At 39.2% G+C, this 11696-nt stretch overlaps 1 long non-coding RNA gene across 1 annotated transcript; it reads left to right on the top strand.

The window, feature by feature from the left end:
* The first annotated feature begins 3326 nt into the window (after nucleotides 1-3326).
* Nucleotides 3327-8004, top strand: LOC135329018 (uncharacterized). Its single transcript, XR_010390145.1, has 2 exons — nucleotides 3327-3482; nucleotides 4380-8004. It is a non-coding gene; the product is annotated as an uncharacterized LOC135329018 (long non-coding RNA).
* Nucleotides 8005-11696: the final 3692 nt, after the last annotated feature.

Genomic DNA, 11696 nt, shown 5'->3' with positions numbered 1-11696 from the left:
GGTTTTTATGAAATGCTGGAAGGCCAGCAGTAAGTCACAGGAAACTCATTTTTAATAACCACGATATACCTAGGAATTTCAGTTATGCTGACTGCTTTGTTGTGAACAGATTGGTAACATAGTCTATTATTAAAGTTGCATAATACTTCCGATTTATAAGGTCTTGTTTGAAGTCCAAGAAAGTCATAATGAACTGAAGTCACTGAGACGAAAGTTTCCTATGCTGAGGGTATGCCTCAGGCTGAATTTATTTGTAAATTTTCAGCCAAAATGCTTTGGCCATATTTAAGAATAAAGTTAGGGAGGTATCTATTGTTTACCTCACCCCACACACACCTGATAAAAAATTCAGGTGATACTTTCTTAGGTCATTTTAATGCTTTAAAGCATTAATCACATTTGAAAACATTAAACTTAACATTTCAGAGGAAGCAGTCTTACAGCCAGAAGGCATGTTGTTTCATCCCCCTGAATGGAGCTCCAATTCAGGTATGTTACAAGCACATCAAAAACCAGTTTGCACATGTTGGGCAGAATTTTCTTCAAATTTGTAGTGAAACAGGCATCTGAATGGCAAGTGTGAAGTTTCTCTCCTGTGCCCTCCACTTCTCCTGTTCCAGCCCTGTGGATGAGCAGCCGTCTGGCCGAGTGCAACACAGACGAGAGTTTACAGGGCAGAAGAAGAGACAACTGGGAAAGGACCAAAGACAGCTAAAGGCAAGAGGGGAAAAAAAGACACTGGGGCTAGCTGGGTAGACCATGTTTTCTATGTGTTTGGGCAGACCATGGAGGAGAAAATTTCTGATGTTTCAACAATCCCTCCGTTTTGCTTCAGCCTGTCAGAGAGAGAGCCAGCGAATGAGCAGAATATAATTTGCTTCTGAAACACTGAGCTGTTTGTGCTGTGGAAACAGTCTCTGCTTTCTGAAATGAAATATTACTGCATTTTGGATGGGCAAAAGATTCGGTTGTTGGGTGCTAGGGGAAAAGGTGGAGGGAAGATGTGTCAGCTTGGATTTGAATGAAAAAATTTCTGAAAGCTCAAGAAAATACTCATACATTTGGAACACTATTTCCTGGCTGAGTCCAGTATTAAAGAGTTCTAGTGGAAAAAGGAAATGTCTCTTTCTTGTGGCAGGTGAAAACTGACCAGAAGAGTAGATTTTAAGCCTGCCTCTGTCAAAGGCTGAGTAATCATTAAAAATATATATATTTTAGCAGTAGTCATTAATACTATGCTTTGGTTTTATGGATGCCAAACTTAAGATTCTGGGAGAATATTTGCAGAAATCCTAGCTCCAAGTCATACTGAGAAGTTAGGCACTGAAAATATAAAACTCTAATACGACAGTCAGGAATCCGAAAAAAATGCAGACTTCTCATATTAGGTATCAAAAATAATAATTTCAACTTTAGACTGCTAGGGCTTCATTTTTTCTCCAATAATATCAACCTCTCACCTCATGGGTTTGCTATGAAGATAAAAGAAAGCCTACGCAGTGCTCAGACATTCAGTGATGGGCACTGCCAAAAAGCCAGAGAAGAAATAATTAATTCTCTATTCAGACAAGGTTATACTAATGGGGTACAAGAGGCCTTCTGCCAAACAATGGAGTTAATGCAGGATTATTAAATGAGAACCATCTATCTTGTGCATCAGATGAAGCAGGGGTCCTGTCAGAAAAATAGTATGGGATCATAACTAAAACTGGTCTTATAATATATAGGGCAAAAAGGCTGAATTAAAACCATGTAGGCAGGAATGTGAAGGCATGGAATTGCTTCACAGATACTCCATTTTGCAGACTTAAGTTTTTTTTTTTTTTTTTTAACCTCAGTTATTGCTTGCATTTTACAATCTAGAGTCAAGGAATGGGTAATTTCTACATGCACAGATATAGCCTCTTTCACTTGACTTAGCTCTTCTTTTAATTGACTATGCAGAGTCAAAGCTAGGTCATGCTGTAATAACGAGCACAGACTTGCACAGAATGCATATTCCCAACTGTATACAACCTACTTACATCTATTATAGATCACTCCAAAATGACTGACTCTCCAGCGATACTTTTCTCAAGCTCTATAGTCAGCTCCTCCAATTTCAGTAATGCACGCTGTACAGCAGTAATGCTCTTTACTTCCATAGTTTTCCTAACAGAAAAATGTCAAAGTAATTCATGTTTATTAAATGAGACTTCCTACCTCTTTTGAAGGTCATTTTTCAGAGATGAAAGATACAACTGACTGAAGGATGTTTACATCTTTCTCAAAAGGATGTTGAGTTTTATCACAAATGCTTATGGACTACTTTAAGGTTTTCTGTGTAAAAAGCACTTTTTTACAGAGCATTCACAGGAATTACTTCACCTGTGTTGTAAATACATCCACCTCTGGATCTGAAGAAAGCAGCTGTTTAACATTTCATATAAACATTACAGCGAGAAATGGGGCTGGAAGAAAAGGAAATGACTGTGTCTAAATGCAGACAATTGGAAAGACAGAGCACAATTAACTCAGATGGAATTTTCCCTGCACCCTAAGACTGCCACACCTAAAATAAAAGTGCCCTGAGATGCTTACATGTCCAGAAGCAGACAGGACCTTAGGTTTTTCCTATCATCCAAATATTGCAACTCTAGCAAGAAAGTTTTCTGAGATACAAATTCAGTATGAACTTTAGAACAGCTTCTATTACAAATGCAAGAAGGAAATAACTTGTATTTTTGCTTTGACAGATTTGTTAGATCTAATCCAAGAAAGTGAGTAATAGAACACATTCCCCACTGTTAGAGAAAGCCAGAATTTTAACCAGGTCCTTAACCAGACCTCAATGAATCCATTTTTCATTGTTCACCTCTCTCTAAGCTAGACATACAGATGGTTTCTGACTTCTCCTGTTCTAAAAGCAAACTTCCACTACTAAAAAATCCTCCCTGAAGCAGAAAAATAAACAGAAACCCAAACAAATAAATCTGATAATACTCACTTTCTTCTCAGAGTGAAAACAACAGCCTTTTACATTGTCTTGTTTCAATCTGGTTATTAGAGACTAAATAAATATCGCAAGGCTCAAAAGACACACACAACCCAAAGACAGAGCTCAAACTTTTCAGTATTGAAGTAACATGAACTCAGCACATAACCATAGCAAGAGCCAGGTTTACAGCCACTGAGGTTGCAGGGGGTGCTCTGAGCCCACCTGTTCCTACAAGAGTATTTTGGTATTGTGCAATTGGTAATTTGATAGTATTTTCAGAGAACGTAGCTATTTATTCTATCTGCATAACAGTAAGTGACATATTTGTTCAATCTGTTCATTCAGGTCCATTTCCTCCCAGCTGTATATATGAAGAATTTAGAAGTGACACATGTAGTTTTCAACAGACTTTTCAACAGTTTTTCTTAATCAAAAAAGAAGAAAGGCAAAACATCCACCCTCTGTCTTTTGGGAAGATCACAGCAGCAGCAGGAGGAACTTGTTTGTAAGTTGTCCAAATCTCTGATTTTCAAATACTTTCCAGCTTTTGGGCATTTTGTTGAAATACAGAAGTTTCACATTCATGTCTGAGGAGGAAAAAAAAAAAGAAAAAAGAAAGAGAAAGGTGGGCAGAATACTCCACACCTGATGCGAAACTGCATGTTAGTTTCAGTTTTTCTTAGTTGGCTCTCTAGCACAAAATAAATCAGGCTAAAGTAATATGTAACTTTTAAAAATGATAGCTTCTATATAATGAGAGCTGAATGCAATATGTTTGGATATTGCTATACCAGATTAAACTAGGGAATAAACTGTTCCAAAATATATCTCCCGGTATAGGCTAGAACACGGCAACTCAGAAATAGCTACATGAAAGATGATAAAGGACACTATGAATTTACAGAATAACTGCCCTGTAAATTATATTTTTCTTCATCCTGGATTTCATAATTGGTTTCAATTCTGCTAGTCTCCTGGTTTCAATTGCACATTATGGAGGAGTACTTCATTGCTTCTTGTTTGTTCTGAAGAAATAGCCTTCGCTTAACCAAAATTTAAAATTTTCTTTATCCTCACCTTGTATTAACCTGATCCTAATAATGAAAGGGTAAACAGGAGCTTTGGATTACCAGCTCCTTCCTCAGTATCACTCATTTCACATACTTCTGTCATTTCCATGTTAGATGTTCTTTACTCATAGACACGTAGTCCCAAGAACACATTTATAAAGTTATTTCATCACCCAAAGATACTGTTAGGATTTACAGAATGGCCAGTACCTACAACTTTACTGGAAATCTTAAGTATCTGAGATGATTAAGTACTTCTATAAATCCCCAAAGCCTGCTATTTGCTCCTAAGCATCTTTGATAATCTTCCTCTTCTATTAAATCTCCTACAGAAGTCTCTCCATGTCTCTTATCAACAAACCAGAGAGCATACAACAAATCCTGTTAGAAGAAGAAACAAATTAGATTCAAGCTCAGAAGGACATTCATCTTCACACACACTTCAGGATCATTCTTCTCTTTCAGTAGAAGTTTAAAGAATTCATTTAGTGGAAAGCAAACCCTTGGCTGAGGACAGCCGGTTAACAGCTTGGAGGAGTCAGTTTATCTGAATATGAGGCTTTCCTTTCAAAAAGTTCTTATGCATGCATGATTGAAGCAATAAAAAGCATGCAGCATTCACCTAAGTATTTAACAAAACACGAAATGTAAGGAAGCCCTGTTAGGAAGCCGTACAGTCAATGTTTGGGTCAGCCACTGCTCTTCCTTCAGAAGACAGGCATAGTTGGAAGAGCATAGCTGGACACACAATTCTGCTGTTCAGGACAACTGAAGCTGGGCAAAGTTGCCTGTATGGAGCATCACTGGACCCAGACAAGGCACAGTACAGAAAAAGTTCACTGCAGTTCTTCGAGTTCAAGAAGTTGTTCAGAAGTGTTTATGTGCAATATCACTCACTTTCGGTGTGATAACCTGTTTCATAAGCAATGAAAGGAAATTTGTCTAAGGTCAACCGCAATTAAATTTACCACCTTTTGTTCTATATTAACTTGTCAGTCTCTCTTTTTCAACATGCACTGCACACCCGAGATTTCATTAAACAAGGTTGAATATGAGATTCGTGATGTTGGAAATTTACAGATTTTTTTTCAATCTTACTCTAACATATAAAAGTACCTGTGTGGATTCCAAGCACAGCAAGAAAGAAAATGCAGCTCTAATTGATTTGAAGCTCTTCAGTCACAAATTCTTTTTTAAGACTAGAAAATTGACAGAAAAACATCCATGATGTAAGAACAGACTATGGAGCAGGCCATTCAGAAGCTATTTGAAATAGTTTAGTCACCTGAACAGAATTTTGGACTAATATCCCTATTGTGCTGTTTTTTTTTTCCACACTGTTATCATACTCCAGCATATATGGCAATGTGGAAGAAACCTGAATAGAAATTAAATAATGTTTTGGTGCTTGGTTTCAAGAGAAGAGGGTAGATTTCAAATACCTTAGGCAGATTATATGCTGCATAAGTAGTTAAAGAGCATAACTTCAGATACCTTCAGGGTATTGTATCTGGAAAGCAAAGCAATAGCTGTGTTACCAGCCCCACTATAAGAGCTTGTTCCTTTGCAAGCTGCAGCTCTTCAGAAGTTAATAGGCCTATCCATGTGAAAGAAATTTGCAAGACTGAACCTTTAGACCCCCAAATCTGATAACACTTACAGCTCCCAATGACTTTACATATGGGAATGGTCCTCTTGATCTCATCCCAAAGTTCTCAGCAGACTGCACAGGAAAAAGTCCAATGGAGTCACTCTTCAAGTCATTCAAGCACATAAGTGTATTCAAGATGAATGCATTGTTTTGCAGTCCAGGAAATGTCACCAGCTGACCTTCTATATAAACTTCCTAGGAGCTTCAATATTCCTTTGTCTATGCAATTAATCTAGTAAAGTGTAGAATTTCTATTTTTTATGCAAGAATAATTCCCACTGTATAGTCCCAGATGTTTGCCTGGATATAATTTTAACATTGTGTATCTTATTCCATGCCTTTGATTAAATTTGTAATGCGTTTAAAATATCAGTGTGTCCAATCAAGTGTAAAGAGACATGTGAAAATGAAGTGATTCATGTGATGGGAATTAAATCTAACACTGACTTGTCACCTATACTTTTAGGGATGGTTTTCATTTACAACTTGTGCAAATATGTGCTTCTGACACACATTGCCAGCAAGTCAAAGAGACTAGAAAACACATATTGTACACTCATTAAATGTAGATTCAGACTGCAGAAATCTTATAATACATATTTCTGAACAAATATCTTCAGTTCTGTGTTTGGGGCATAACCATTCTTTCCTTCTTGACAAGTGCGGAAATGCATAAAACTAGTACTTTACTTCAAGGATTTTGTAGAAATATCACAATTAAAACCTGCAAAACTCCTTTACTGTGAAGATTAATTTGGCAGTAGACGAAACAATACCTTGCATAAGTCTTTCTTTCCAAAGCGTCTTCATGCCAACACTCTTAAGTGAATTTTAAGAGAGGAAAATCCTTTGCTAAATTCAGGACTGGGTAAATACAGAGAGTGGGCCAAACCTTAAACTGCTATAAGTTAGCAGCAACAGAACAAGGGAGATGTCAGTGAAACAGCGTTAAAGTATACCAGCTAAACACATAATTCAGTATCTAAGGAAAATGAGCTAGAATGACATGGGCAGGAATTGCCCTAGATACACAAAAGAATTATAGCAGAATAAAACCTATATATACACCAATATCTAGCCCTCTCGTGTGACAGCAGCCCCAAACAAAAAATTGCATCCAAAGTTAAGCCATAGGATGGGTGAAGGGGAGGACGCTTTAGGGGGTGTCATGACTGTGTGTGCGTTCTGCACCGTTGGACGCTGGCCTGGGTTCTTCACTTCCTTTACACCACTGTATTAGGAATGGTCGAGAAAAAAAAAAAAAACCACTTACTAGAGAGCTGCCAGATGAATAGCCCAAGAAACTTCAGTGTCAGCTTCTGAAATTGCCTCTGGTGCTATACTTCCCCTTGCGGCCATGGAGGGACGGCCCCGAGTCTGGTCACTTCTCGGGACTGGGCTCCTCTTCTGAGACCGTCAAGGAAGACTCAGACAGTGGAAATAGTGGTCAAGCCATCTGGCCACTAGGATGGCATCATCCACCCTCTCTCTGAAGGCAAGTAGGAAGCGATAATATCTATTTTGATTAGCAGAGAAAAGAAGGGGGAATAAAGAACTGGGATGAAAGACCAGATGCTTGATTAACTTAAATTAACGCTGACATATACAAGCTGTCCCAGGCTCCATCTCTTCTCAGGTTTATTTGCATATGCTATCTTCATCACAGGTAACATAATAGAAAGTACTACAATACTGATGACCATAAAAGGCCTGAAAACAAACAATCAAACATTTACAAATCGTCTATTTGAAATGCCATGTTGGAGAGGTGGAGCCTCTAAATGACCTTTGCAGTCATCTTTGATGCTGCTAGTAGGGTAAATTAGTAACAGAAACAACTTTAAATTACTAAAAACACAGCACGTTTTGTATATAGCTTTTGAGGCTGATGGGAACTAAGTTACACAAATAATTCTCATACTTGTCATCTTTCAAGGAACAGCCATTTTGATAATTCTCAGAAATGCCTTCTCTGACATCCATGTCACAGAAATCCTAGATTGCACAACACCTTTTGTACAAGTCTGTTCATTTGAACAATATACTAAGTAAAAATTGAACACAAACTTTACCTGAGTTTGCCACTTCTGGATTTGAGTTAGGTTTAATTATGCATTCTGTCCTGAAATAAAGGGCTTCACAAAGAGGCAGGAAGGAGAAGCAAGACTCCAAAAATAATTACGCTGAAAGTAATTTTCTGTTTTACTTTGTTATTACTATGACTGTATTTGCTTGATCACAAGCTTTTCCTCTTCTCAAACCCAAGTTGTCTTCATCTTAATAAAGTCATAAGTATGTGTTTACAACCTCAGCGTCTATTGTCTTGGAAATGTTTACGTGGATTGTCATCCTTTTTTTTTTTTTTTGCTTTTTATGCAACAAACCTGCTATGAAAAAGTGCAGGGGCAGCAGAGCCCAAATAACTGTGTTTACTAAACATACACAGCAAATGGAAGATCTCTAGCTTTGGCAGACTCCTAACAGAACAGCAGTACGACATTCGGGACCTCTTTAAGGGGATATCATCCCATCCTTGAAACTTAGCACGTTTAGGTAACCGTTTTACATGTGGGGAGCAATCACTTCCCAGCATCTATGTTGCGGGCTGGAGAGGGAACCAGGGAACTAGCGGCCTCCGCGCACTCGCACCCTGCTGCTTTGCTCTGCCGCCTCGTCTCTGCAGGCCTGAAAGCAGAGAAGTAACCCAGGAGTTAGGTCAGGTCATAACACAGGAACCACCTGCCTTAAGGTGAATACGCTGAAGCCTGCGCTCTCTCGCCACCCCACACTAACAGATGTCACATGACAATCACCAAAAGAAAATTTAGAAAAAATTATCAGCCCTCAAGCTATCCTGCCTGCCTGCACATTTCTGTATACCTTTTTTCACTCTGTTGCTAGCCTTCAGGATTTATTGTGTTATACACAACCTTTGTTTTGTCTTAAAGCCTGAGCAGCTGGAATCTAGAGGGCCCAAGTTTCATTGTTTCACTTTTTCAGAAGTGCCTATTACTCCTTATTGTAAGACAAAAATCTGGAAAAGTAGATATGCCAGAATGACTTGGAAACAGGAAGGAAAAAAAAAAAAGAAGAAAAGAATCATGCCATTTATTAATTTTTCAGGCCAATTTCAGAATTTGAATAGAAAGGGAAATGGGAAGTCAGGCTTCAGCTTAAGATGTTTTAATATAGGGGCAAGCAACACACTTTTCTACCACTGTTCAGAAGAGAAACAGCTGTTCTTGCTGTGAGTAAACCTTTACAGCAAAAGACTGTTTTCAAGTGGATGAAAATTCTACCCCCAGACTTACTGCAAATTTGGGAAGTGAAGACATGCATATGTGATATTCACATACCTCACAAAAAATAAGGTTAGATCAGTATGCTGGAACACTTTATGCACTTTCAGATATTTCCTGTATATGAAAGTCATATTTAGATGGGCAAATTTACACATTTCATTGAATGAATAGTAACTTCAGGCAAGTGTAAGTGAAAATTAAGGAAGTATTAGAAACTGTGATAGCTGTCAAAAAGAATCTGCAGTTTTACTATTTACAACATTACAGGCAAAGAAGTTTCAGAATTCACCCAGATATAATTACTTCAGTAGCTTCTGGATTAAAGAAGCAGCAAATTCATTTCTGAAGGTTATGGCTCATATCCTCAGAAAACATGTGGCATATACTTCTGCAGTTCCACCTACCAAGAGGATGCATTCAGAATTAAATGATAATGGAAGAACCACGTAGGAAAAAAAAAAAAAGCTTAACCTGGGGAAAGCGGAGGTCAAAAGAGAATAACCCACAATATTCTCTTGGGCCAATTTCTTTGTTGGTGTAAAAAGGGGAGGGCACGTCTACAGAGCAGAATTACAACAAGTTATACTGGAAGAAAAAACCACACTAATAAATAAAGACAGCACAGTGGCCTCTGAGAACAGCTGCTGAAACAGAGAGTCACTGTGCCCTTTCTCACGTCCTAAGCAGACAAAAATATACATCACTATTTTACAGTACCACTACCCCTATCTCAATGTGAAAAAGGGGGGCGGAATGAAGAAATAGATTAAAAAGCGTGTGTTTAGAGTAGCCTGACGCACTTATGTGTACAGATCTTTTTACAGCCTTTTTTTTTTTTTTTTTTTGCTTTATGCTGGGTGTAGTAAGGCCCCCATGGTCCATACTCAGAGGAGCCTGAAGGGCACTGAAATTTGCAAGAAGGCAGTGAAGGATGGCAGTGTGTCAGTTACAGACTACTAAGTGTAAATGAAGTTTCCAGCCAGCCTTGTGCCTGGATCTTTTGTGATAAGACAAACAAGACATTCAAGAACCTCCTGCAAATCGCTTCATTCACTGAAAACAGGGAGTCTACCTTGAGGAAAGCTTGCTCTAGTCACCAACAACTGATGAAACTGGAGAGCGAGGGAGCTTCAGGAAACAGCTCTGTGACTATATGATGAACACTCAAGACTCCCTGAAAACACAGCCCCTGCACAAGCGTACACCTTTTTCCTCAGTGAAGAGAACTTTTGTAAACCTCAGTCACAAGTACACAAAATCTGGAACAAACTTATCAAAGGAACTGAGGGGGAAAAAAAATTGGTCCTCCTTTTGTCATGTATTGAGAGATATTAAGCTAAGACTTAATAGTTAAAGTTATTGTTAAGGAACTTTACATCCTCAGACATCTTGGAACATGATAGTGGAGAGCTAAGCAATTATTTCTAATGCTACTTATTTTCCTGAAGCAGTTAGTTTAACTGCTGATATTAATTACCTCTGGCCCACAGCAGCTTCTTGCTTGTGCTGAGGGATGTATAAACATAGCTTCTTGTCCAGCTTGAAAGACTCCAGGCAATCTGAAGCTAAAAGAGATCTGCTGGGGTGTACTGAAAATTTCTCTCACTAAATCTATAGCCACTTATATCCTATACTTCCCTAGTGCACAGGGACCAGTTACTCGTTCTTGAAATGGAGCTCATGAACCTGGTTAGAATTAGACTACATTCAAGAAGAGAATCAAGAGTTAATTTTAGTAGATATGTTCATCAGGGTACAGCCAAGAGATGATTTTCAAATATGTACTGCTAAAGCATATAAATTCACATTTTTCTCCTTAAGGAAAGGACCCATTTAACAGAGCTCAGCAAATTTAGAGAAAACTAATTATACTCCTGTTCCCGATAGCACTGGATATTTTGGACTAGGAAAGTTTAACAGAGTTGAACATAAAATGTACGAAGCAGGTGGTTTTTATTAAGATTGCTGATGTCATGTGTTACTTGGAAGCTGCACAAAGCATGCAGGGAACATTGTGAAATGAAGTTAACCAGAGGGTCACACACTCTAGCTTCTGTAAGCCGAGCTTGCAGCGCACTGCAGAGGTTTCTTGCGTTCCTCCCAAGCATCTCCTCCACACTCCCCAACTCTCATTCACTCTGTCAGCCCTAATTGCCTTTGTTGCAAAGCCTGCCCCCTTCCCCGAGGTGCTCTGTGCCTCCCACATCCCTGGGTCACCTCACTGCCCCAGCTGGGAGGCCAGATTTTCCCCATTCCCTGGCAGAGTCCTGTTCCACAGCAGTGAATCTCCAGGGGATGGCACAGCTCCTCCACATCTCCTGCAGAACAGCATCCTCCACATGAACCTGATGCGCACTCCCAGCCAGCAGAGCCACCCCCACACCTCCTTACTACCTCCTCGTTGGCCTTGGACTCCCCACAGTATTCCTTCCCTCCTGGCAGCTGAACGTCCACATTTCTCTGCTCCACACGGGGCTTTTGTGTGACCCATTTGTCTCACGTAATGAGGGTCTTTCTCCCCTTGGCATTCCCGTTTCTCATTCTTCTTGTGCTGGTGTTTTAGCTGCTGTCTCTTTCTGTGCTAGGATATTCTGATTCTCCTCAAACTACTTTTCCGCCCTTCTGGCTTCTCCCGTTTTCCTCTCCATCCCCCACCATCAATACTTGCCTAGGAGGCAGTCAATCACAGCAGCAAC

The sequence above is a fragment of the Dromaius novaehollandiae genome, chromosome 1 (assembly GCF_036370855.1).
Source record: "Dromaius novaehollandiae isolate bDroNov1 chromosome 1, bDroNov1.hap1, whole genome shotgun sequence".
In the NCBI taxonomy this organism is placed as follows: domain Eukaryota; kingdom Metazoa; phylum Chordata; class Aves; order Casuariiformes; family Dromaiidae; genus Dromaius; species Dromaius novaehollandiae.
Note: the sequence above shows the minus strand (reverse complement) of the source record. Positions and strands in the feature narration are given on the sequence as shown.